General features: G+C 48.2%; 1 pseudogene; it reads right to left on the bottom strand.

Moving 5' to 3' along the window:
• Positions 1–15,417: 15,417 nt before the first annotated feature.
• LOC133356413 (ras association domain-containing protein 1-like) overlaps positions 15,418–27,369 on the bottom strand; it is a 36,814-nt pseudogene continuing 24,862 nt past the window's right edge.

Below are 27,369 nucleotides of genomic sequence, written 5' to 3'. Positions count from 1 at the left end.
TGTGGCCAGGCCACATCTGAAAAAGAGCTATATAGCTAAGTGGGCCTTACCTGGTAAAATAAAAATCTTTTTTATATAGTTTTCAATGAAGAATTGTTATCACTGGGTCAGAGGTCAGAACCGTATCTCTGTTTATAACAAACTCGCCTTTTGCCCCTCCAAGAACGGGTGTATTGCAGTTAAACTGAAACTTGCAAGCGAAAAGCAGACCATGACGAGATATTCATTGCATCAATTCGTGTGCAATTTGTAAGGGCGCGGTGACACAGACCTATTTCATGTTAAGGTTATAATCCCTTGTTCATCATGACGTCCTTTTTACTTTGATGTCTCAACAGCGTTACGGAGATCGCGTGACGTGAGGGTTCTGCCTTTGTAGTGAGGGTTGTAAGTTGACGCCAAGGAGGGGGGAGGAGGCGCCTTGGCCCCCATGTGGAGTGACGTCAGCCGCTAATTATGAATGGAGGCGGATTTCCATTTGGAGGACGGCACCTTATAATGATTATTAATGAGGGGGGCTGGTCGACATGGAGTGACGTCACGCGCGTTACACACTGACATTCTTGGGTGAATATAGTAGTAAATAATAATGGGGGGGGGGAGTACGTCACCTGCTCATATGATTATTAATGAAGGGGGCTGTTAGATGTGGAGTGACGTCACTTGCGCATGAATAATTATTAGTGAGGGGGGGGGAGTACTCCATATTGAGTGACGTCACCCGCTCATTAGGAGGGGTGGGGGGTGTCCATTTGGAGGACGTCACCTGCTCATGAATATTAATGAGGCGGGGGGATGGTCGTGGAGTGACGTCACGAGCGTTAAGGACAGGCATTATTACTGGGTGATTATAGTAGGTATACCATCATAATGTGACCTTTTTGAGACGATAAAAGGTGACCCACTTTGTGGGAATTTCTGTATGGTTTTTGTTGGTTATAGATAATGAAGTCTGTCATACGAATGTGGAATTGCCACAACTGGATCAGGCCACAGCCCTCATCCCTCTCGGGATTGAATTAAGCGGTATAATGACCTCTGTTGACTTACCACAAATTGGTACCTGATTTCACACCCTTTGATTAATTTTCGGAGTTAATTACAAACGTGCTTATATAACAGGTACAGAGACGTAATTTATAACACATACCATCCTGCACACCTTATTGGCTCGAGACATGGGGTATCATCTTGTGGAAGGAAGTAATGGTGGATAACTCTGAATTAACTACTTTCTTGATATTGCAGAATTTTCACCACTGGCTAAGGGCTCAACTTTTCATCACACTAGGGTCGATAAAATAGTATCGAATAGGAAGAAAGATGCTGGGTGGATCATCATACATTCATGCTGTCGTTTGTGTTTAAAGCAGTTTTTTTTAAGTATAGTGGGTTCATGCTCTCATTACAGTCACTCAAGTACAGCTCTGAACATTTTACGATACCGTCATGATTACAAGGTGATGAACATTACTCTGTTTGGCAGGGTAGGTGGGAAAGTGCTGCCCCCTACTCTGTGGGCCAGAGATCTCAGAGGTAGCTCTGTGATATCCGGTTCCGTAGACCCCTTCTCTAACAAAGGGTTGCGCTGGATTCTCTCCTTGTCTCATGCCACCGATGGAAAAATTGGGATGAAATTGGTATACAAAAAAACACACAAAATAATTTACCTAAAATACATAGAATATGTTAGACATCCAGTATTGCTGCACCTAAATGTAACATGGTCCTGCCTGTTTGGCTGTCATGGCATTTCCATGGGTACTGACCTCACTGGCTAACACATTCCTGCGGAGGGAGCTGGTAGGAACGTTGGGTTGTTCGGTCAATGGCCAGGGTCAACGGCGGCGTGGTGTATTCCGCAAATATGCCCGACTGTGAGGGCGGGCACAAGCCGGCGTGAGTAGGTTAAACATTGAGTTTTATAAGGGCACCACGGGGTGACCAGCCCCTCCCCACCCAGCCGCACCGCTTCCACCCCCCACCCAGCCCCACCCTACCCAGCCCCTCCCTACCCACCCCACCCAGCCCCTCTCCACCCTCCCCACCCAGCCCCTCCACACCCTCCCCTCCCAACCCAGCCCCTCCCTCCCCACCCAACCCCTCCCTGCACGACGGACGGACGGACACAATAATCCCCTGTGGGCTGGTGTAACCAGAGGTTCCTACCAGTATTATCATAGTGCTTGGCACCCCAACACAGTACTCTACTAGTGAATATTTTGAAAACATCTTACATAATGATTACTACACATGCTCTATCGTCATTAATATTTGTATTGCATTATCGAAGCGAATTACCTCTTAGGCGCAGCTTAAAATTAAATAAATGTGATGTGGTGGATTTCTTTATTTGAATAAACCTTTTACCGGTATATTTGAGTGCATAAAAACTAGGTACTCATTCGGGAGCAATTCAATGTTTCTAAAATATAAGCCAGTGTATCTAATCATTCCATAGTTCTTGCTATAAGGTGCATGAGAAGCATGGACACTGATGAAAGACAAGTATCTAATCATTCCATAGTCCTTGCTATAAGGTGCATGAGAAGCAATGGACACTGATGAAAGATAAACAATCAAAGGCACTAAAGTGCACATATAAGCTTGGAGGGGATGCATGCTTGGGATTAGACTGATAAAGAGAAACACGTGCACTGACGAACACGCACAGGTTAATGACATAATTTTGACTGTGAACACAAGTAGGTGGACATTGGCAGGACACGTTGCTCGATGGAATGATAGCTGGAGGGTTAAAATAAGTATAACCCGTAAAAACAACGTTTTTCACTATAAATCCTTTATATGCGTGGCAGCGAACTTAATATCTATATATATAAAATCGTTCATGTCTGTCTGTCTGTGTGTGTGTGTGTGGACTTTGGCCCATACGCACTTTCATTGGACGGCGGTTGCCCCTGGCAACGGCTAGCCACGCCTTCGCCGCTTTCATTGGACCTGGCAACGGCTAGCCACGCCTTCGCCAAGGGCTGCAGTTTCATTGGACGGCGGTTGCCCCTGCCAACGGCTAGCCACGCCTTCGCCACTTTCATAAGCTCCGTATTTAATTAAATAATAGCCATTACACAGTATTGTTGGAGCGCTAGGGTGGGGGGGGAAGGAACGCCACCCGTACCCTGCCTCTTCCAAGCCGACAATTTTAGGCGAGGCCGCAGGCTTTGCACGCTACTAGGCCTCGACACCCACCACGCCACTCTGAGGTAAATTCATCAAAGTTTTTCCTACTCTTCACTACACCCCCACCACAATGTGTGCTATTAATATTACTTTTAAACCCAACGCGCCAACAATCGATTACTTTAATGTTCACTGTACAAATACTCATTAAGCTGGGTGAGCGTACTGCCAGTCTATCATGTACACTGTAGCCTGCTTATTAAGCTCGGTGAGCGTACTGCCACTCTATCATGTACACTCTAGCCTGCTTATGAAGCTGAGTGCGTGTACTGGCAGTCTATAATGTGGACTCTTGCCTGGTTATTATAATCGATTCTTTATATGTTCTTTGTACAAACAGTCATTAAGCTGCTTGAGCGACCCCAGTTCGATTCCAACTCACGCCCACCACCGCTGACGATTATATAAAACGGACCTGGCCCTCCCCTAGGTCCACTCAGCCTCAAAAGCGTAACTGCTGTCGTGTGTGAACATCGTCACTGGGGAGACAAAGGCGGCGGGGCATCGTGGATCCAAGTCCCGGGCGAAGCCGGGTCATGTGTATGTGTGTTTGTGTTTATGTGTATGTCTGTGTGTCTCTATGTATGTGTGTATGTATGTGTGTGTATGTGTTTGTGTGTATGTGTGTGTGTATGTATGTGGGTTTTTTTTATGTCTTTATGTGTATGTCTGCGTGTCTCTATGTATGTGTGTATGTACGTGTGTGCATGTGTTTGTGTGTATGTATGTGTGTGTCTATGTATGTGTGTGTCTATGTATGTGTGTGTATGTGTGTGTATGTATGTGTGTTATGTGTCTGTCTGTGTCTGCATGTATGTGTGTGTGTATTGTGTATGTGTTTGTGTGCATGTATGTGTGTGTTTGTGTGTATGTGTATGTCTGTGTGTATGTGTTTGTGTGTATGTGTGTGTATGTATGTGTGTGTATGTGTTTGTATGTGTTTGTGTGTTTACGCTCGCATTACACAAATGTGTTGCTGGTCTAAGGCGTTCCTCGCACAGCATTGCCGCTTTATTATTTCAGTCGTTTACTGCCTTACGCACCCTGAAAGTCGTGTGTGTCTGCAGCAAGCGCGTGTATGTGTACCTATGGACGTGCGCGCGTGTGTTGTGTAGGGGGAACGGTAGTGTAGTGCTTAGCGTGCTGTCTGTGTCTGTGTGTGTGTGTGTCTGTCTGTGTCTGTCTGTGTGTGTCTGCGTGTGTCTGTGTGTGTGTCTGTGTGTGTGCGTGTGTGGTGTGTGGGGAGCGGTAGTGTAGTGCTTAGCGTGCTGTCTGTGTGTGTGTGTGTCTGTCTGTGTCTGTCTGTGTGTGTCTGCGTGTGTCTGTGTGTGTGTCTGTGCGTGTGTGGTGTGTGAGGAGCGGTGGGTGTAGTGCTTAACGCTACGCTGCGCTACCAACCCGGCGAACCCAGTTCCATTCCCGCTCACGGCCACCACCGGTGACGATTATTTGTACCTCCCCTAGGTCCACTCAGCCTCAAACGAGTAACTGGTGTGGCGTATTAACATCGGCACTTGGGAGACAAAGGCGGCTGGGCGTGGTAGATCCAAGTCCCGGGCGAAGCCGGGTCATGTGTATGTGTTTATGTGTATGTCTGTGTGTCTGTATGCATGTGTGTTTGTATGTGTGTGTATGTATGTCGGTTTTGCCGCCGTGGTGGATCCAAGTCCCGGGTGAAGCCGGGTCATGTGTATGTGTTTATGTGTATGTCTGTGTGTCTGTATGCATGTGTGTATGTATGTGTGTGTATGTGTTTGTGTGTATGTCTGTGTGTGTATGTATGTCGGTTTTGCCGCCGTGGTGGATCCAAGTCCCGGGCGAAGCCGGGTCATGTGTATGTGTGTATGTGTTTATGTGTATGTCTGTGTGTCTGTATGCATGTGTGTATGTATGTGTGTGCATGTGTTTGTGTGTATGTATGTGTGTGTGTATGTATGTGGGTTTTTTTGTATGTGTTTATGTGTATGTCTGCGTGCCTGTATGTATGTACGTCTGGATGTGTTCGTGTGTATGTATGTGTGTGTCTATGTATGTGTGTGCATGTGTTTCTGTGTTTGTATGTGTGTGTATGTATGTGTGTTATGTGTCTGTCTGTGTGTCTGCATGTATGTGTGTGTGTATTGTGTATGTGTTTGTGTGTGTTTGTGTGTTTACGCTCGCATTACACAAATGTATAATGCGGGTCTAAGGCGTTCCTTACACAGCATTGCCGCTTTATTATTTCAGTCGTTTACTGCCGTATGCACCCTGAAAGTCGTGTGTGTCTGCAGCAAGCGCGTGTATGTGTACCTATGGACGCGCGCGCGTGTGTTGTGTAGGGGGAACGGTAGTGTAGTGCTTAGCGTGCTGCCTGTGTGTGTGTGTCTGTGTGTGTGTCTGTGTGTGTGCGTGTGTGGTGTGTGGGGAGCGGTAGTGTAGTGGTTAGCGTGCTGTCTGTGTGTGTGTTTCTGTCTGTGTGTGTCTGCGTGTGTCTGTGTGTGTGTCTGTGTGTGTGTCTGTGCGTGTGTGGTGTGTGAGGAGCGGTGGGTGTAGTGCTTAACGCTACGCTGCGCTACCAACCCGGCAAACCCAGTTCGATTCCCGCTCACGGCCACCACCGGTGACGATTATTTGAACCTCCCCTAGGTCGACTCTGCCTCAAACGAGTAACTTAACTACTGTAGCGTATTAACATCGCCACTGGGGAGACAAAGGCGGCCGGCCGTGGTAGATACAAGTCCCGGGCGAAGCCGGGTAGTACAGCTAGTAAAGGATTTAAAAATATATTCGCCTGTGGAGGACGCGGGGATCGATCCCGCGACCTTTGGCATGGGAAGCGAGGGCGCTACCAACTGCGCTACTCCGCCACGGCCTGTGGAGGGGTTACGCTCTGGGCTCTTATACTGTGACGTTCAGCCAAAGCCATGAATGAGTTCTATTTGAATATATGTAAAATACATTTTTTTTGCCTAAAAAGTGTAAAATTTTGGGATTTTTTTCACGAACATTCATTGTCTGGCACAACGAGTCTGTGTGGAAAATGTCAGCTCGATTGGATCACGGGAAGTGGGTTAAAAAACGACCGAAAGATTTGCACGGTCGCAAGCAAGCAAGCAAGCACGCAAGCAAGCAAGCATGCGAACTTAATATAAAGGATTTAATAACAGCGGAGTAGCAGCCAGAGGATAAAACGTGCCTTCTACCACATCTGCTTTGGAGGTTTAATGATGAAAATTACTTGTTTGCAGGTGCTCGGTGGAGTATTACATGATAGGACCCTGAGCGAGAGGCTGACGATGACAGTGTATTTCAGAGTGTAATGGATGTATGTGGTTGATGTATGTGGTTGATCTATGTGGTTGATGTATGTGGCTGATGTATGTGGTTGATGTATGTGGCTGATGTATGTGGTTGATGTATGTGGCTGATGTATGTGGTTGATGTATGTGGCTGACGTATGTGGCTGATGTATGTGGTTGATGTATGTGGCTGATGTATGTGGTTGATGTATGTGGCTGACGTATATGGCAGATGTATGTGGTTGACGTATGTGGCTGATGTATGTGGCTGATGTATGTGGTTGACGTATGTGGCTGATGTATGTGGCTGATGTATGTGGTTGACGTATGTGGTTGACGTATGTGGCTGATGTATGTGGTTGATGTATGTGGTTGATGTATGTGGTTGATGTATGTGGTTGATGTATGTGGTTGATGTATGTGGTTGATGTATGTAGTTGATGTATGTGGTTGATGGGGAAAAAGACATTCCTGAACCCAGTTTGCTTTGGTCAGATGGCCTCTGCCGTTTACGTAGTTGGTTTACATGATCTCCGCTTACGTGAAATAAGAGTGGCTTGGAGAGGCCTTCAACCGGCAGTGGATTGATAATGGTTGATGATGAGTGCATTTCAGATTGTCACAACAGCAACATTAATGAAAATGATTGACACTCTTTTCTAACGGATAGCATGTATGTGATTTGTGTTATTTACGTGCATGATTATGTTAGATGTGAACTTCCTACACTACTAATACAGAAAGCACCTTTATAACTACTGTTACCATACTCAAATGTCTAACGGGTAAAACATTTATCATGAGTAATTGTGTCTGTTGTGTTGAATCATTGCCTCCAGAGAAGAAGCTCAACATAAAATATAATCAACAAAGAGCACTTACGCTGTCAGCCTTCTCACTCGCACACAGATGAGATCACGTAACCCCAGTATTCCAGTTACTCAATTATGTCCAGCATCAATTTCAAGATCGCCCTCACCATCTTCACGATTATCCCATCGACTCTCCCCTGCCTACCACTCCCCAATCATCTCGCGCTACTTTCCTCCATGCAATCTCCGCTCCAGGAAACCAAGGCTTTCTGTAAAAGCCCCCTGACAACCTTTGGAAGGTAGGATGTCACTCATTCTCATCCACTGCCTCCACAGTGTGGAACTCCCTTCTCTCAGTCACCCGTGCTGTCATCTCCCTACCCCTGGTTGTATTGTACAATATAATTTAACACCTGTGATTTATTGTTTCCTAGTTCGTTGTTCGTTGATGAAGATGGCGACTTGGCGAATGAGTTCTATGAAGAAATAGTAATTTACATCAACGGCAGACAGACGGCTTCTTTACGAAGAATATTGGATAATTTGCGGCCCCAGGTATGGAAACTGTAAAATGCACCTCCGATTGTCACGGTTGGCTACGCATGGTGTGAGAGAAGTTCAACGTACATACCAAACCAGATCAAATTCCTGTCATAGTTCATACGCGCTGAGGTCCGTCCCATCCATTGCACACCACACAACCACAAGGTTCTAATGTTTGATAAACAATCTTGTTAAAATTACAACTGTCGTTCACCACTAAGTGGCGGTGACATCACCACAGCGTTTGTGCCAAGCTAGTTGCACTTTGAGACCCTCACGTGAGGTGTCGAAGGCTCGCTGGCAGGAGGTCAAAGGACCGCCCCAGGTGTCGTGGGTTTAATGACCCACATGCACATACCCCTTTATCAGAGCTTCCCAAATCCTTGATCTGCCTTTGTGTGTTTAGCAGTTTTTTCCATTTAAGTTATTACACACTCACTTTGTATCTTGCCGTTGTTAACAAGGGGATGTGTACCTTTGTAGGGGGAAGAGACCTGGAGTTTGGGAAGCCCTGCCTCATTCAACTCACTGTAGGGCTCAGTTTCGTTTTATAAATGCTTTTTGGCCAGATGTAGTGGCGCATGCCTCTGAACCAGCAATTTAGAGGCAAGGGTTTGTCGATTATTGAAACTCCAAAATGAACTGGACTATGAGGTAGCCAAAAAGGAATTGCCTCGTAGCTCAGAGGTCAGACCATTTAGGTTGCACCGCTGAGATCCTGGGTTTGAATCCAGCTTTCAACCGGCTGTGAATAAATCGACTTTTCAAGTGTAGTAAGTTGATGGTCTCAGCACTATCGGTATTGACTCGCATGGAGACCCATTGACTACAGAAACCCATAGAATCACACAGACTGAGCTGATTAAATCGGGTTTTCAAGTGTACTGAGTTGATGGTCTCAGCACTGTCACCAATGACCTATACAGACACTCATAGATTCACATAAGAGACCCACAGACTAACGAAAAGACCCTTTCTCATAGAAACACATTCAGTGCTGCTGCGTTTGCAGTGGTGTCCAAGCACATAACAACAACAACAACAAAAACTCAACATTTTTGTCAATAGCCTGAAAAGGATAAATATGTCATTGGCAATATTTTGGGCAATGGTCCTTCTACAAATGTTTTTTTTCATATCGGCTGCGTTGGGATTAAACCAGATTCCCACAAGCATTGTAAGCTCATGGTCTCAACTCGGCCATGAGTGGCCAGACAATAACATTTTTTAAAGATTAAGTAAGAATTGGTTTTCCACTTAAATTAGAGGGTCGCATTGCTCTGCGGGTTTTCCAAATGAATTTTTCGTCTCTTGACTTCATGCCGATAGCACAAATTACGGTAAAAAAAGTACTTTTTATTTGATGGAATTGAACAAATGTCACATTGCAATCTTCTCCTTCTCAGGGCCGCGTGAAGTTGAAATACCCCAGGATCCACGCGGATTTCCCGGTGGTTTTGTGTGAGGTGTGAGCCAAGCTTCGTTGCCACGACACGGACTCTTGTACATGCGCTCTTCTGCGACCACCGAGCGGCCCCGGTGGGGGTGGATAGAAGGGGTGGGGGGGGGGCAGGGGGACTGGGGGCGGGGGGGGTGATCATCTGTGACTCGTCGCTGCCGGCTGGGTGCCATCGTCAACACAACGCACCTCCCTTGTGCCACAGAGCCTCCAGAAAAACTGCTCGCCGTGGAATGCAAGTGACTGATGGTGGTGGTGGTGCTGTGTTGTCTTTGGTTGGAGATGTGTTCCGCGTAGGAAAACCCGACGTCATGTATAAACAACCAAAATCGTTCGGTAGTCGTTGCGTGTAATGTTAATACATTAAAGAAAAAACGATTCTAGTAATTAAGTTAATACCTGCAAGTATATGCTGGTGCTCAACTCTGCATCTCAGTAGATTTTTTGTTAACCTACATGCACCTGTACAGCCCTTTGGTCAATCCACTGCTGAATGAGCACTAATGCCCCCCACCCCCGCCTTGCAAATTTGGGGGGGGTTGATTTGATCATAGCCCACGCTTATCAGAGTGAGTCGGTGAAGGCGGGAAGTACAGATATGGGAGCATTCACCGATGTTACTGTGTTCCCTCATGCTGCCCACAACATAGCCACCGCAGCAGCCTATAATAACACCTGCTTTGCAATGCGGTCACCCATACACGGGCACTCTCCAGGCTTGATTCGGCTTCGCTTCCTACCAGATATGTCGCGATCGGGCGCATTGCGGGTGACTTGTTAATAGGCTTTTACCTACAACGATTTTACTTTTGCGGATGGGCAGCAATCTGTACGCACTCCATCCTGTTGCACTGGGCTGCAGCAGAGATCACACTAGTTCATGTAACTGATCCGTTATTAACGTATTAAAATGCATAATTAATTTATAAGACTGTGAAGTTTGTCTGTTTTGTCATCGGTCACAAAATTGTGGGATGGAACGGTTTCAAGAAGACTTTTGACCCCTTTTCGAAGACGTGACCATATCAGAGGCCTCCTGCTGACATCCACAGCGTTTCTCCGCATAAAGCGTTCGGCCGACGTTGACTCTGTCCAGCAACATTGGAACGTTGAGACGAAGCAGAAATGGATGTACTTTGCGTTTATAATTTCTCCCGTTCACTACCCTTAGAGCCACGATAAATTATCCTTTTTTTTACAGCAGAGTTCTTCAACTATATTTCCCGGCGAGCCAGATGATATAAGGCGTGCTGGCAGGCCGTGTGATGGTGTCACTTGCCTACATCTCTGAATTGTTGTTAGTTTCTTTAGTTTGTTGTCCGTAACCCACACCTCCAGTTAACGCGGTTGGCTACATACAGTGCGAAAGAAGTTCAACACACATCTTGTCATAACGACTGCACACGTGACCACCAATCTGTTTCTCATGTCTCCAGTCCCCATCCTTCTCGCTCGTTTATCTCATCTCACTATTCTATTTCTTGTCTACAGGTCTCCCATGCCTTTATCTTGTTTACGTCTCATTTCTCTTTCGGTGTCATCTATTGGCAGGCCCATAGCTAAGCGGGCCACTTCAATTACTTCTCTTTTTTTTTGCTTCGCTTCAACTGGAACATCCGATCTTGGGAGCGATGTCGAACCCATCAAATATGTCATTATCCTCACCCCCCCCTTCCCCCCCCCCCCCCCCACTAATCCTTGCTTGGGTCCTGACCAAATTTCAGATGTCTCCTTTCTGAGGCCCAGCATATTGTGGTTTTGATTATGGCTCAGCTCGGCAAATAGCCGGTGGGAATGGACCCAATATCTTGATTGCCCCGTGTTGGCTCGGCTCGGATGTGCCATTGGAAAAGGGGTATAGAAAGAGCCCACGTGTGCCACATGTGGGTCTGCATTCCACCACTTTGAAGAACCCTGCTGTACTACGGCGTAACTTTTTTTTGCCATAAACGCGTGCGGAATTAACGCGCCTTCAAACTGCCGCAGCTGTGTTGTGTAGCACTTTGCAGATAGAATGAGATGATGAATTGTATATGGTGTTAGTGTGCGTGAAATTAGAAACATATCAGCGTTACCCCATAAATATTATGCGTTGCTTTAATCGGTCATTATAATCGCGTGAAGGAAATGCACGTGATGTATATTATTTGTTGCAGCTGCTCCCTGGACGTTGTGTGCTGTATATACTATGAGATTTAAATAATCACACTCTTTAACTGAAGTTTTATTCGATTTAAGAATATGAACTGTTGACTGCATTTGCAAACGGGTTCAATAAAGACGGAGAAAATGTGTGCTCGTGCACTTGTCAATTATAATCGTTCGTTACTGCGTCATTCTTCCACGGTGGAATATGCCGGCGTTAAACCCCTAACCAGGTTTCCCTTTTAGAATGAAGAAAAATAAAACCCCGTTTAGACGAACAGCCTATGACCAAAATGTGCCCATCTCGTCAGATCACGCAAGCTCCGATCATCCACACAGCGGCTTTTGGCTGGCCATCTGGAATGCTCTTCTCATATGAGGAAACCACTGGAGCTATGCACTTTGTCCTTCCCCCACGCCTCCGATGAGCACGGTTGGCTATATACGGTGTGAAAGAAGTTCAACATACAGACAGATCTCAGGAAGCGAAGCAGGTTAGGGCCTTAATAGCATTTCGGCCATGCATAAAGGTTGTTAGCAGCTGTGGGGCTACGTGGTGGGCAGCAGAGGGACGTGGCGCAAAATGTTACGTGCTTATATGCTCCCCATGTCTATGATATCCCCCTGCCAGCACTGACCAAACGACAGGGGGATGCCTTCACCCAACGACTGGCAAAAGTTGCTGTATATTATAAGAAGTGTAATAAAACAGGTCAACGACAAGCGATTGTGTCTCCGTCTCTTTATTGCTTCGATATTTGGACAGCTCTCGTTCCGCTCTCCCGGTCGTTCCGCGGCACGTCGCGGGAGCTGACGTCCCGCTCTTGCGTCGCTCTCGCGCTTCTCCGCTCCCGCGCACCGCTGGCAGATGGCGCGCTGGGAGCCGTGTCCGCGTCGCCACGTGGCCGATGGCTCGCGGAGACCCCCGACGTGGCCCAGCTTCCAGCTTCCACCAACTGACCACGAGCCCCTTCCTGCTCCGCCTTATATCCTCTTCCCATGTCACCCAGACTCCGCCCTTCACCACACCCCTTAAGAACTTTCCAGATAATACCACCCCCTCACGCCCGCGGGCTCCGCCCTTAAACCTTGCCCCCGATGATTCATGGCGCCTGGTTGGCTTAGGGGCGGGGGCGGCGAAACCCAGCATACGCTCGCATTACAAAAGTGTAATAAAGCACTTAGATTCATAATATAGGTTTTTGGGTCAGATCGCGTTATTTATAAATGTGTCGTAACCCTCCACCACCCGACACGGCCAAACAGTAAAAAATGTGTTACGTTTTTCAAAAGACAAAATAATTCACTTCTTTAGCCCACTGATGTGCTGAAGAGAGAATCAACAGCATTTTTTAATTTGAGTACGACGTTTCGCTGATAATAACAATCAGCTTCATCGGGCAAGAATGGTGACGCTCTCCTGTTGCTTCCGGTCTTAAATAGAGCAGCATCAGGGTGACGTCATCATTTAATTCAATTCAATCTGGTGCAGTGATTTGAGGCAAAGGGGGAGGGTATTGTAATTATATAGATGGGTAATCATTCAATTGTTATTCATTGGTATGTTTCCCTTGTAAGGAATTGTAATTGTATTTATTTCATAATACGCTTCCAGGCCTGTAGCTGTCAAAGCGATTGAAGTTATTTCCGTTTCTCTCAATTTCAATGGATTCTCTAATTAGTCTTGGCCAGTAATAATTCGTTTTACACAACACTTCAACGTTATCAAAATCAATTGAGTGTCCTTGTTGACAAGCATGCTCTGCCACTGCCGATAGTTGTGTTTGAGATATTTAATGTTTCTTTGGTGTTCTTTTAATGTTATGTCCCGTCTGTCCAATATAGCATCTGCCACATAGACAATTAATCCAATATACACTTTCTGAAGCCGATTGTAATTATCAGCGAAACGTCATACTCAAATTTAAAAATGTTGTTCTCTCTTCAGCACACCGGTGGGCTAAAGAAGTTAATTATTTTGTCCTTTGAAAAACGTGACACATTTTTTGTTTGGCCGTGTCGGGTGGTGGAGGGTTACGACACATTTATAAATAACGAGATCTGACCCAAAAACCTATATTATGAATAATATTTGTCGCGAAAGCCTACGTGTTAAAAAGCACTTCGACCACGATCTGTATTTCCTATCTTTATTATTTATTTATCGTCGGCTGGACAGCTCTGCGTTCTCTTCACACCGACACCGCTCCACTCTCGTTCCGTGCGTTGTCGCTCCGCGCACAGCTCGCTCACGCCCCCGCCTCGCTCCCGCAGACGGCGTGCAAGGAGACAGCCTCCGGCCCGCCACGTGGCCGCTGGCGTGCCGGTCTGCCGGAGGCGCGAGCCGTGGTCTCGCCTCGAGACTCCACACACTGACCCCGAGCTGCTTCCTGCTTCCCCTTATAACCCTTCACCACGTCACCAAGCCCCGCCTATAGCCACGCCCACTCACGAACTTTCTGGATGGTTACCCACAAAAACCCTTGAGCTTCACCCTTGAACTTGCCGCATCCATCTGGTGGCTGAACCGGATGGATGCGGCAAGATGTGAAAACCACAGCAAGAAAATTTGAAAAAGTGGCGGTTTTTTCTTAACGCTAGCAAAAAACCGCCACTTTTTTTTAAAAAAATTTGCTGTGGTTTTTCACACCTGGTGATGATTGCTTTTGTGTTGTAATCGAAACGTCGTGAGAATTGTATTGTTTTATTTTTATTATTGTATTATTTCCATTCTACGTGACTTTACCGAAAGAACGAAGAATATGAATCCCTGCAGTCACGAAACCTTTAAATCAAAATTTCTATTGTTGTTGACAAGTTACACACGTTCCCCTGCTGTGGTGATGACGGACTCTCTCATCGTCGACAAACCAGCATTGGTTTTGAAAACACGAAACGTCACCGAATTCTCAAGACATCGATTCAGTCACCGTGCACTTTAATGTCTCCTTCCCCGATCGCTCTTTATATATTCTTAATGCATAAATACTGTAAACAGTCAAACACCCAAATTGACAAACCGCCTGTCCGCGTGTACATTCGCAGCTCAGTGTACCGACGACGTAATATCACTTTTGGCTATTCATTACATTTCGCTGACGCGCGTACGTTCCGTGCGAACAGCGTACGCACCAACGCAATAACACCGTATGACGCTCATCACAAAGGGTACCATCATAGAGGGTATTTGGCAGAACACGAGCATCAACTTCCCATTTGCCCTATCTAGATCGGAGGGGGGGGGGGGAAGAGGTTCTTCAACTTGATTTTCCCAGCGGGCCACGTAATAATAAAAACAACATCGAACGAAGACGATCACCGCATCGCGCGCTTTCAGATTGGACTTCTGTGGCCGTCTGGAACGCTCTTCCTTCCAATACCAGGAAGCTACCGGAGCGATGCACTTTTAAATCGTCTAGATTGAAAACTCATTTCTTTAGAACTGCTTTTTGTGTTTAGTTTGTTGACCTTCCCCCGCAGCCTCCGATTTGCACGGTTGGCTACGTAGGGTGCGAAAGAAGTTCAACATACATACAACATAAAAACCTGCGCGTGCTGGCGGGCCGCATGACGTCATGGTGTCGTGACGTCATAAGGGGCCGTCCATAAAGACGTCACGCGATTTTGGACGATTTTTTACCCCCCCTCCCTTCGTCACACGGCGTCACAAAAAGTCAGACCCCCCCTCAAATATGACGTCACAAAGCTCTGCCCCCCCGCCCCCCAAATAAAACATGCTTCAAATCGCTTTAAACTATTGTCATTGTAGTGCGTATTTAATGTGCCGCTGCACTCTGATGTTGTGGGAGACAACATTTATTTAAAAGTATATTTAATTAAGTAGAACGTGTTGTCTATATTTATTTAAAGTTGCGCATTTTGATATGACGTCACATTTCTTAAACCCCCCCCCCCCCCCCCCATCGTCACACATCGTCACAAATGTCTGACCCCCCCCCCCCCCCCTAGGTGCGTGACGCCATTTATGGACGGCCCCTAAAGTCCGATCCGTGTCGGCGCCACGTGTCTCTGCGCGGACAGTAGCTCTTCTAACATGGCGACATCAACGATGCAATTCACTCAATCGTTGCCTTGGCAACTGTCAACTCTGCGAATGTAACGATTCGGCACCTAACCAGCGCAACGCGGTTAAAATGGATCACGGTTTGGTTCAGGAATTATTTTGGCTAGATCGCCTGCAAGTGTCCCATTTGTCCTCTCGCTTGTCTCTTTGGTGTTGTCTGTTGCTGCCACATTCGTTCCGTTGCAAGAAGATTAGCACGGTTGGCTACGTACGGCGCGAAAGAAGTTCAACATACATAGATGCAGGTCCCAGGTCACCTCCATCCCTTAAGAAACTACAATTCTGACGGGTTGCAAATTATCAGTCGTTCTGCAGACTCAAAACTAGTTGAGTGGCTCTTGCTGGCGTGGCTACTACCGCATACAACTGGCTCAATAAACTTCACCCCTGTCCAGTCTTCATGCAGAGCGCTCCGCTCCACTGAGACAGGGTGCCACGGTGGCGAGATGTTAACTACCTCGCCGGGTATACAGGAGGTCGTAGGTTCCATCCCGACCCCTCACGCCTGTATATTTGGAGTTTGCATCTCTCTCCCCATAGAGATGTTAACTACTTCGCCAGGTATACAGGAGACAGTAGGTTCGATCCTGACCCGTGTACATTTCAAGTTTGCATCTCTCTATATCTCCCCCTATAGATGTTAACTACCTCGCGGGGTATACAGGTGGTCGTAGGTTTGATCTCGACCCCTGACGCCTGCTGTATATTAAAAGTTTGTATGTCTTTCTCCCCGTAGTGGTCGCGTGGAGTTTTTCTCCAGATCCTCCAGTTTTTCCCTACAGATTCAGAAGCAACAGTATTTGGCTGCTTTAAATTTCCACGTGATAAGCCACTTCGTTGAGCTATCATTTGTGATAGCCAGGTCGCTTCTGTAAAAGAGCTGTGTAGCTTAGTGGCCCTTACCTGCGTTTGCATTGTACGTTGTTGTTGTAACGTTCTTACCCGCCCCTTCTAAATGTCTGGGAAAAAGAGCTTTATAGCTCATCGGATTCCTCCAGTATATATATAAAAAAATCTGATTCTGAAAAATAGTTTAGTTTTTAGAGACCGTGTCGTGGCTATAATCAAACGACCTCTTGGCAACTTTCGATTCCAGGTTTGGTGGTAGCACTGGTCGAACTGGGCATTTCGGGCGCTTTTGATATACCATCGAACCACCAAGTTGTCCTCCTGCACTGCCTGCTGAGAGACTTGGGGAATCGCTGATGCCATCCGCTCGATGGAATCTCAACCCCCGACCGGCCGATCCAGCTTCACCAAACGTGGCCACGACATGTCCACCATCGTCCTCCCGCCCCCTCTTCGGCGTCGCACGGGGATCCGTTCTCGGCCCCGTTCTCTTTGCAACTCACGCGCCTCCAGGAGCCAGGCTCGTACAGAGTCTCAGTGTATCCGTACATCAATCCGCCGGTGACACAATGCTCTATATCCACTTTGAAAACGTCTGGCTCAGATAGAAATAAACCTTCTCTCAACGTACACCATCGCTACAACACGGGCTGATCTTCAACAAGCCGCAAGTCGACCTCCTTAAAGTCCGAGGGACAAGATCCTTGCAACTCACCACAAGTTACGACCTCTGAACGTGACAATTTCCATCATCGTGGTGGGCAGTTCCGTAAAAACACGTAGCAATCTCAAGTTGCTGGCTATTACACTGGACAAACACCTAGCCTTCGAACCATGCACCACGCATCGGCGAGACAGATGATGTCGCAAATGCCATCGCACAAAGTTGAGTTGCCACACGCCTCTCTGCTGTGCGGAGTAAACCATCGCCTTAGCGAACATCTCCAGCGTCTGCCAAAAACACCCCCCTCTCCAGAAGTCGTATGTCTAGCCCTACCTCTCACAAAAGCTCCCGAAACCTTTTGAAGGAGCTGCCGGTTTCAAGGTCGCAGCGCTCGCTTTTATAGCAGTCAGCTGGTCAACCACGCTATCCGAGCGATGCCATCCGCCCATAGGTACGTCACGAAAGCCTACGCTCAACCTGGTAAGGACCTGCTGTGTGTGAGATCCACTTGGCTTTGGACAGCAGATCGGAGTTGTCCGTCTGCAGCTCTTTTGATCTGGAGCAGCCTCTGCCGACTGAAGTCTGCTCAGCTGTGACAGTCGGTGCTTTAAAGACCGGATTTAAAAAAACCATTGCTCTTTTCTTTGTAAAATTTTTCTATATGCTATTCGCACCTCTGTCTCAGCTTTTTGATGAATGTGGCAGATTACAAATCTTGGGATTGATTAATTTATTGATTGTTGCCTGCTTAGCATAATGCAAGGAGCCTGGTCCCGGTACCAACCAACGTGCCATGTGGCTGCTCCTGGCGAGGAATGATCAGATGTGCCTACTCGAAAACACGCAAGATGCAACCCAACAAAAACAAAGCTGCTCGTATCTTGGCCAAGTAGTTTTTTCCGAGCAACTTCGTAAACGGAAGTGTCGGCCTCACACAATGCACACGGATAAACTATTTAAAAAGCTAACTAGTGACGGTCTGGCGGTCGGCAGTCCTTTGGGCCTTTGTCTAGGGTAAACCTGCAACCCAGCTGCCCAATAGCGTAGCGCAGTTGGCATGGGCCATGGTGTAAGGAATGAATTGGGCCTCCGTCCCCACCAGGGCCCTGCCAGGCCATGCCCCCGCCGGCGCATCACAGGCGGGAAAGTACTGCCCCTTACTGCGTGGGGCAGAAGTCGTTGCCGTTGAAAGGGAGCTCAGAAGGGGTTCTGTTATATATCCGCTTCCGGGTGCCAATCTCTGACACGACGCTGCGAGACAGATTCCTCATCTCATGTCGCATGAAGGAGAACGCACGCAAAAAAAAAAGTAACCCGACAACTCAAACCGTCCTTTGGGGTGGGCCACCTCTCTGTGAAATAAAACTTCGTGAATCATCGCCAGCTGCACGGATGGCGGGGGGGGGGGCAGCTGGACAAACCGAGGCCGGCGACTGGCGGCGACGGAGAAAGAGAGAGGCGGTGGTGGCGGCGGTGGTTGTGGGGTGGTGGCTGAGAGAGGTGCGGGCCGCTTCACCCCGGCGAGCGTCCGCCCAGCATCTGCAGCAGCCGCTCGCGGTACGCCGTGTAGCGCCGCAGCACCAGCCGCACGTGCTCGTCCTCCTCCCGCGACAGGATGCGCAGGAAGTTGTTCAGCTCCGGCACGGAAAATGCCTCCCACTGCAAAAACAAAGATCTGATCACCCTCCCCGCCCCGACACCCACCACTGTAGCCTTAACGGGTTGTTGGGGCGAGCGCTGTGAGCGAGTAGAGCCTGAGGAGGCCGGCACGGCACGCGAGGAGGTGGGTGGCTAGAATCAGGCGCGCGGCCGCCTTTGTCTCCCCCTGTGCCGGTGGTTAGAGTCGACCTGGGTGGAGGCCCAGGACGGGTTCGAATATTTGCCACTGCTGTTGACCGAGCGGGAATTGAACTCGGGCCAACGGGTTCGTAGCGAAGTGCAGTGCGCTAACCACAAAGCTGCCTCCTCTCTTCCCACTGCACACACACACGCACAGGGTGGTGCAGCGGTCACAACTGTGAAGTTTGTCTGTTCTCTCCCTCCTGTTCTGCATGGGTTTCCTTCAGGCTCTCCGGTTTCCTTCCGTGGCTAAAAAAAAACAAAACAATGCAACTGGTATTGACCAAACATCGTCATGCCGGTATTGACCAAACATCGTCATGCCGTAAATGTACCTGCAAAGTACTCAATCGGAGTTATACAAAGCAGCAACAAGATTGCCCGCGACTGAGAAAGCTTGGCAGGACCTCCAGAAAACGAGTCTTGAGACTCGGCAATGAGGCTTTCCTGGGTAAACAAGTGTAACAATCATAACACATACACGCAAGACACGAACGCGCACACACACACACAAGAAAATGCAGAAGCAACCACTTTCAGGAGGATTTGAAGGACATCATTCAAACAAGATCATGTTGCAGACAAGGAAGTCCTCTGTTTATAGTGGCGATGCGTCCGCGGAAAATGCGACGTCAGGTTAAACACTATTTTACTATTTTTATTTTACCAGGTAAGGGCCAGTGAGCTGTGTAGCTCTTTTTCTGAAGCGACCTGGCCACAAATGATAACTCAACTAAGTGGCTTATCAAGTGAAAATTTACAGCAGCCAAATACTCTTTATGCATGTGGATTCTAAATGTCCAGGGAAAAACGGGAGAAAAATCTACACGACCACGGGGAGAGAGACATGCAAACTCCAAATATACGGCAGGCGTCAGGGTCGGGATCGAACCCACAACCTCCTGTATACCAGGTGAGGTAGTTAACGTCTCACCACCGTGGCGATAAAAACGTCAATTGAACACTTACTGTACAGTAAAACCTCTCCAAGCTGGACTCGACTAAGCCAGAACTTTGGGTAAGCCGGCGAGAACACCCAAATCAAATATATATAAATAAGTAATGCTCATCATGCATTACTTAAATTGCTAAGAGATGCACTTGGCAGCTTAGGACAAATAAAAAAAAGAAATCACCCACAAATGACCCAATCGGGAAACGTTGCACGCCAACGCAAAACTTGGCAGGACCCAACATCTCAGTGCATAGACTCCGGTCATCCTCGCAGCACTGGTGGCTTTTGGCTGGCCATTTACTGGAAGGAGGGTCGGGAGGGGCTGGGTTGGGAGGGGCTGGGTGGGGAGGGTGGGGCTGGGCAGGGGGTGGGAGGGGTGGGGCCGGGTGGGGAGGGGCTGATCACCCCATGGTGCCCTTATAAAACTCAACGTTTAACCTACTCACGCCGGCTTGTGCCCGCCCTCACAGTCGTCCATATTTGCGGAATACACCACGCCGCCGTTGACCCTGGCCATTGACCGAGCAACTCAACGTTCCTACCAGCTCCCTCTGTAGGAATGTGTTAAGCAAGACGGTAACCGCATCATCTCGCGCTTTCCGATATCCTTTTGCGGCCGTCTGGAATGCTCTTCCTTCCGATATTAGGAAACTACTGGAACTATGCACTTTGAAATCGAGATTGAAAACTCATTTCTTTAGAATTTATTTTTGCTTTTAGTTTGTTGTCCTTCCCCCCCCCCCCGCACCTCCGATTCACACGGATGGCTATGTACGGCGCGAAAGAAGTTCAACGTACACACATACAGAACTTGGGAAGCTAAGCAGGCCAAAGCCTGGATTGCACTGGGATGGGTGACTGCCGTGCATAAAAGTTCTTCGAAGCTGTGCGGCTACGGTGGGCTACGCACGGTGCGAAAGAAGCTCAACGTACATACAGTACGTACAAAACGTTACTGTCACGCGAATGTAACTTGCGAGGATGAACGCGAGCACGTTGCGAGAGCGGTTTTTATCCGATATTCCGCGCGCCGTGCGCGACGCTCGACTCCCCCCCCCCCCCCCCAGCCCGCGTCAGCGTCAAACCGAGCCGATGGGTTACGTGTACCAGGACGTCGCCGCTCTCGTTCTCCTTCAGCAGGAAGCTCAGGGTCGTGGAGTCAGGCCCCGCCAGGAGCTGCAGGTACAGAGGCTTCTCCCCGTCGGGCAGCTTCCTCAAGCGAACTGAAAAAGGCAACAAAAGCGCACGGCCGAGAGCGAACATGGCAAAGTCCTTGCTATTCGCGGGTGACATACGTTCCAGAACACCGCAGATATGAAATCCACAAACGTTAATATTTGAGGAGGAGACTACGTTTGAAGGAGATGCATTTTGATTAGGTCTGTCATCCTTTAGGTTTGTCTAAATAAAACTAGTCCCAGTACTTTTTGATCAACTCTTGTATATACAGTTTAGATGTCCATGTTTAAACTAATATATTTTTATGCTCCCTAAACCTATTTTCCTCATGAACTCTATTAGGAAGATAAACCTCATTGCGCGCTTTCAGATGTGCTTCCGCGGCCGTCTGGAACGCTCTTCCTTACGATCAGTGCGGTTTGGCTACGTATGTCGCGAAAAAAGTTCAACATACATGCCTCACTACAGTACGTGCAGTACTGCTTGTCGGGTAGTCAATATATTTAAAACACAACCCCGTGAATTTGAAACCGCACTACAATAAATGTGTCGAGAATATGCAAAACCGCAATTATAAAACCCGCAAACATGGGTTTACTGATACGAGATATTCAATGCACATCCCTCATGTCTCAAGATGCTTTACAAATATTTCAGAAAGCTGTGTTCGGGTAAAAGGGATGAAGCGACTGGGGACGCCAGGTTCGTAGCACAGTGTTGCGCTAACCACCGCGCTCACCGCTCCCCATGCGAGACAGAATCCACGCACAGTCAGGCGGTACGGGTGCCTTTGCGGTAGCAGCAGCAGCAGCACAGCAAGTAGGTCCCACCCCCAACGCTCCGTGGGCCGGCGCCGTCTCACCTTGCCCGCCGGCCTGGGTGCGAGCGAACAGCGCGAACTTTCGCGCGTCGTCCAGCACAGCGAAGCGACGCAGCAGCGCCCGCACGACCTCGCGCGCCGTCGTCAGGCTGCCCACGTGCAGCTGCTTGCTGCTGCCCTTGGGCAGGTAGCAGCAGGGTGTCCAGCTCGTGGCCGTGGCGAAGACGTCGTCGGCGTCATCGGCGGTGGCTGCGGTGGCTGCGGCGTCACAACCCGGGGAGGGCGGCAGTTGGGTCGGCGGAGGCGACGGGGTACGGGGCGACGAGGGATGGGCCGGAGGAGAGAAGTTGGAGGAGGGGGGCCCACCGCGGATGGACACCGGGCGGCACAGCTTGAGCTCGACGCGGATGAAGCCGGTGTAACGGCCGCTCGCGTGCTGCACACGACACCAACACGGTCACAGCCGCACACGGCTCTCAATCGACAGCATTTTGTGATGGCGGGAAAAAGAAGAATGACGGGCTTTATACCACCCTTGTTTTGGTAATAACGCAGGTGTCGTCAAGATGTTCACACACCAAATAGACACACCTATGTGAAAAGTATGTTGATGTGATGTATGTGTTGAACTTCTTTCGCACCGTACGTAACCAACCACGCTAATCGGAGGTGCGGGGGGAGTACAAAAAACAACACGTGCACGTAAATATGCTTCTATAACGTATGCACTGTCCTTAAAACAGATTGGTCTACACCAGAGACAGCCTCCTGCATGGCCTTGTCTTATTGTTGCCTGAGAGCAAATGTCGCCAAAAGGCGAACAGCACAAGGACGATGCAAACGACAACGCGTTCATAGTTCGGGTGAAGCAGCGAGTGCAAGTGTTAACACCTGCATTATTTCATTACCATGATACCCTTCTATCTGGCAAATGAGGTTCCAATGGCATAAATGCTTACCCCGAGCTCTCATACTCTGATGGTGCATTGTCTTTGAGTTGTGCGCCTTTTGGCGTCATCTGGTCCAACCCATGTGAGACTAGGCTCTAAGGAAAGCTGTTTCGGGTGTGGACCAATCAACTTCAAGGACAGTGCACATTATCAGAGTTATGTTTTTTGTTTGCATTATGACTGCAGGTATTGTGGTCTACGCAAACATGACTCCTTGTAACAAAAGTGTCAGTTTTGTTGCCAGATAGAAGGGTAAAAAAAAACAATTATCATATTTTTTACTGGCAAATGAGGTTCCAATGGCGTAAAAAACTTTATAATTGTTTTTACAATATGAATACATACTTAGGCCAATCTCTCCTATTAGCCTTCGGGCCCTCATAGCCTATTACCGGTCCTGGTCCTAGGCCTCACCCCCTCTCCACCACCTAACACTGCCCATACTCAAATAACCCGCGCAGTGTGGTGAGGCCCTCATCCAGCAGTGGATTGACAAAAGAGCCATGCAATATTGTTATTGGTGCCATATTAACCCTTTTCCATTCCGAGATGTCTACAAATTTCAGCAGGGTGGGGTGTCCCGTCCACCACTGAATCTCGGAACGCACAAGCAGTTGAGCGGAAATTTTAGAGACGTAGTGCCGCTGTTTTTAAAGACATCACACTCACCGCAGAGAATTGTAGTGACCGCACTCTATGATAGCTGGCGTAAAACTGTGCCACACGCCCTCCCGCATGGCCTTTTGGGAGCCTTGGTACGTCTTCCGTTCTGATATAGTACACGTACACCATTGGAATGGAATTGGAAGAAAAACTAATTATGTACATGCATGTCATCGGAATGGGATTAACTCCCAATGATTAATATCTGGATTAAAATTAATCAAGTCTGTTTGGCCTATTTGACGACGGTATTCAAGATGACGTGAAAACTCATTACAGATAAGCCATGGCGAGGAGGCTACCGTCTTCCATCCTCCACATCCTCGTAAACGTAACATTTTAAACAAGCCACAGCAGTGCTATTGTGGCCATGTAACCCAAACTATGGACCATATTGTAAACCCCCAGAGATATATAACGATACATGGAAACACACAGAGATACATAAAGACACATAGAGATACATAGATAAATTAAAGACAAGCCACATTGTGGTCTGCGCTCCTTCAGCAGAAGAGAAGGAACAGCAAAACGACACGAACTCTCTCTCTCTCTGTTTCCTGAAACCCTTTCATCGTGGCCAGCTGCAGACTTGGACGTTGCGATTCAGCTCTTGAACAGACTGCATTGCCATACGAAGAACGGAATGGACTTCTCTGCCAAGTACTTTTCCATTCCCATGACTGGTCGTCAAACGAGGGTTCACTTACGGTGCACGAAGCGCTGCTAATCATCGCAATCTTTGCCAGATTTTGCTGCAGAACAAATCGCCGTGATTACCGCGACACGTGGCAACACTGAGCACGACCGTTCTGAATTGGGGGGGGGGGGGGGCAATAATGGATCATCTGCCCCCTCTCCCTGTCTTCGCCGCCCCAGTAACAATTCATAATCTGAGATTCGATGACTCCATGCCTCCATTTCATTGTCTCTCTATTTTTTTAAACCACCTACTTCGTATGCTATCTTGCTTTTCTTTCCTGTCTTGCATTTACAGATTCGTTTTTTTTAAACGTCATTTTCTTACAGGGTTACACGTTAGCATCGGGCAGTGGTAGGCAACCTTTCAAAGAAGAAGAGCAAAATATTTTGAGAGTCGCATCACACGCTTGTACACAAACATAGCAGCTGTACAGCAGATGACAAACACATTTAAACAAATTAGGTGATTGAATAAACTGCATTATAGAGTGTAAAGAAGCAAATGAAGTTAATTCAGTGTTTAAAAAAAATGGCTGCCCGCAAAAGGGCATCCAAAGAGTCACGTGTGGCTCAAGAGCCACAAGGGGGCAGTCAAAGAGCCACAAGGGGGCAGCCAAAGAGTTTCCGACCCCTGACATCGGGAGGGACTGTTCGTCGTGGCCTCATGCCTCCGCGTGTGCCGACGTCGCCCACCAGGGTGATGTTGAGGCCGTTGTCCACCTGCTCGTTGTACCACGCAATCCTCTGCCACAGTTCCTCGGGGGTGAGAGGGCGCAGTGGGTCCTCTTCTGATGATGAACCCTGGGCAAGCAAAACAAAAAAAGAAAGAGGTGGAGGATAAAAGAAAGAAATCACACTAAAGAAAATTTGTTTTATTTTACCAGGTAAGGCCCACTGAACTATTCATTTATTTTTTTAGAAGTGAGCTGCCCACAACTGATAGCTCAACAAAGTGGCTTATCACGTGGAAATTTATGGCAGCCAAATAATTTAAACGCACGTTAATTCTAAATGTGGAGGGAAAAACCGGAAGACCCGGAGAAAAATCCACGTGACCACATAAAGAGAGAGAAACATGCAAACTCCGAATATAAAGGCGTCAGGGTCGGGATCGAACCCAGGACCTCCTGTATACTAGGTGAGGTAGTTAACATCTCGACACCGTGGTGCCCCCAAGGAAGGCCTCATCACTGAGTCACAAAACCGCCCGGTCAACGACGACTGCACCAAAACAAACCCATCAGAGTCTATAAGAGACGCTCGTCAAAAACACTGCGGCCCTAGCAAGGGAACAAATGTGCAACGGGTAACGTTTCGCTCAGCGGCACTTCTTCATTGTTAGGAGGAAGCATTGAAGGAAAGTCATTGGGCAAACAGGGGGATCTGCTTAAACAGTGAGTAGCTTCCGCCGGCCGTCCCACCCCCGCGTTCAGTTACAGGAAATGTGAACGCAGAGTGAAATGAAAGAAACTGACACTGTTTTTCACGGGGGATCGATCAGGCTGAAGCTATCCTTCCTTCTCAATCACTCTCATTCTCTCTTACCTTTCTATCTAGAAGGACCATTGCCCGACACTGCTGAACTTCTTTCACACCGTACATAGCCAACCATACTAATCGGAGGTGCAGGAAAAGGACAACAAACTAAACACAAAAAGCAGTTCATAAGAAATGAGTTTTCAGTTTTGATTATAAAAGTACATAGCTCCAGTGGCGTTCTAATATCGGAAGGAAGAGCGTTCCAGGAGGCCGCAGAAGCGCATCTGAAAGCGCCATGCGATGCGGTGACTGTCGTTGTTCGATGGTAAGCCAAAAGCCGCTGCTGCGAGGATGACCAAAGTTCGCGTGATGATTTATGCTGCTTGAAGAGATCAACAAGGCATTGTGGCTCATTTGTGACAAGCGCTTAGTGTGTAATGAGTTCGAGCTCATAGTGTGTTCGTTCGGCAATCAAAAGCCAATGCAGCCGGGCGAACACTGGACGGACATGGTCGGATCTTGCTGAACACATCACGACACGTGCCGGGTACTGCAAGATCCAACCATTGGCCGTAATCAACCATTACGCAGAGTCGGCAAACTGACTGTCTCGCCAGTCACGTGACCTCCTATGGCAGCACATCAGCAGCAAAGGCTGCACTTGCACTGCCGATCTGGCGTCGTGGGCGATTTATCCGATCCGTGGTTGCCATGGCGACCATGACAGGGGGAAGGGGGCCCGGCACCGGTCGTAATCCGCTCCGGGTAGCAACCGCCAACTGAAGTGCCGCGGCATGATGGGGTTTGCGAGTTGACATGCATCGCATCGGCCATGATACGTTGTTCGTTTTTTCCAAGGCAGTGTCATCGGCAACACGTGTCAAGTTGCTAATTATACTCGCGCAACCAATGCCGACGCAGCATCCAAAAATCCGTCGTCGTACACCGGGGAGCTTGTTTTCCACTTAGCGTGGCTACACTGTGCCGGGTGATGAGTGCTACTCTCCGCGGCGCGTGAAGGTTTTGGTGAACTGGGGTGATGCAGAAGGGGTGAGAGGGTGGGTGGGCGACCATTATTACCCCCCACTAACAGGCGTGCTCAATGCTGCCACGTGTCGTTGTAACCACGGCAATTTGTCGTGCGGCCAAATGTGGCAGGGGCTGCGATAATGAACGCGCCGTCGTGTTCCTTAAATGAACTCGCGTTAGCGGACCGATCGCGGTAACAAAAACGTACTTATCTGGGAATTAATACAGAACCGATAACACAAACGCCATACGGCTCTTTGTCGATCCACTGCTGGATGAGAGCCTCCCCATTGCGTGTCGGGCAATGCGGGTTTGATGAACGGCAGGGCGCTCGCTAGAAGTCCAGATACCGTTCGCCACCACTTTAAGCCATGGTTGGAAATCGAACTCGGGTCAGCAGGTTCAGAGGGCATTGTGATAACCACTGCACCACCGGTAAACAATCATTAATTGGTCAATAACACCTTAATCCTTTCCCATTCCGATGACGTGCATGTATTACATCAGTTTTACTTCCAATTCTGATGACGTACTATTCCGTTCTGATGACGTACGGGTACCGTTCATCATCGAAACGGAATCGGAAAAGAAAAAAAACAATAACTTTACAGGTACGTCTTCAGGTGAGAAGCCATACCGAGGGCTCCCACAAGGCCATGCGGGAGGACATGTGACACAGTTTGGCAGCAGATATCGTAGAGTGCCGTCGTGTTGCTAC

Source organism: Lethenteron reissneri, chromosome 54 (genome assembly GCF_015708825.2).
Source record: "Lethenteron reissneri isolate LAM-NWPU_2019-01 chromosome 54, ASM1570882v1, whole genome shotgun sequence".
NCBI classification, from domain to species: domain Eukaryota; kingdom Metazoa; phylum Chordata; class Hyperoartia; order Petromyzontiformes; family Petromyzontidae; genus Lethenteron; species Lethenteron reissneri.
This window is presented reverse-complemented; position numbering and strand designations above follow the sequence as displayed.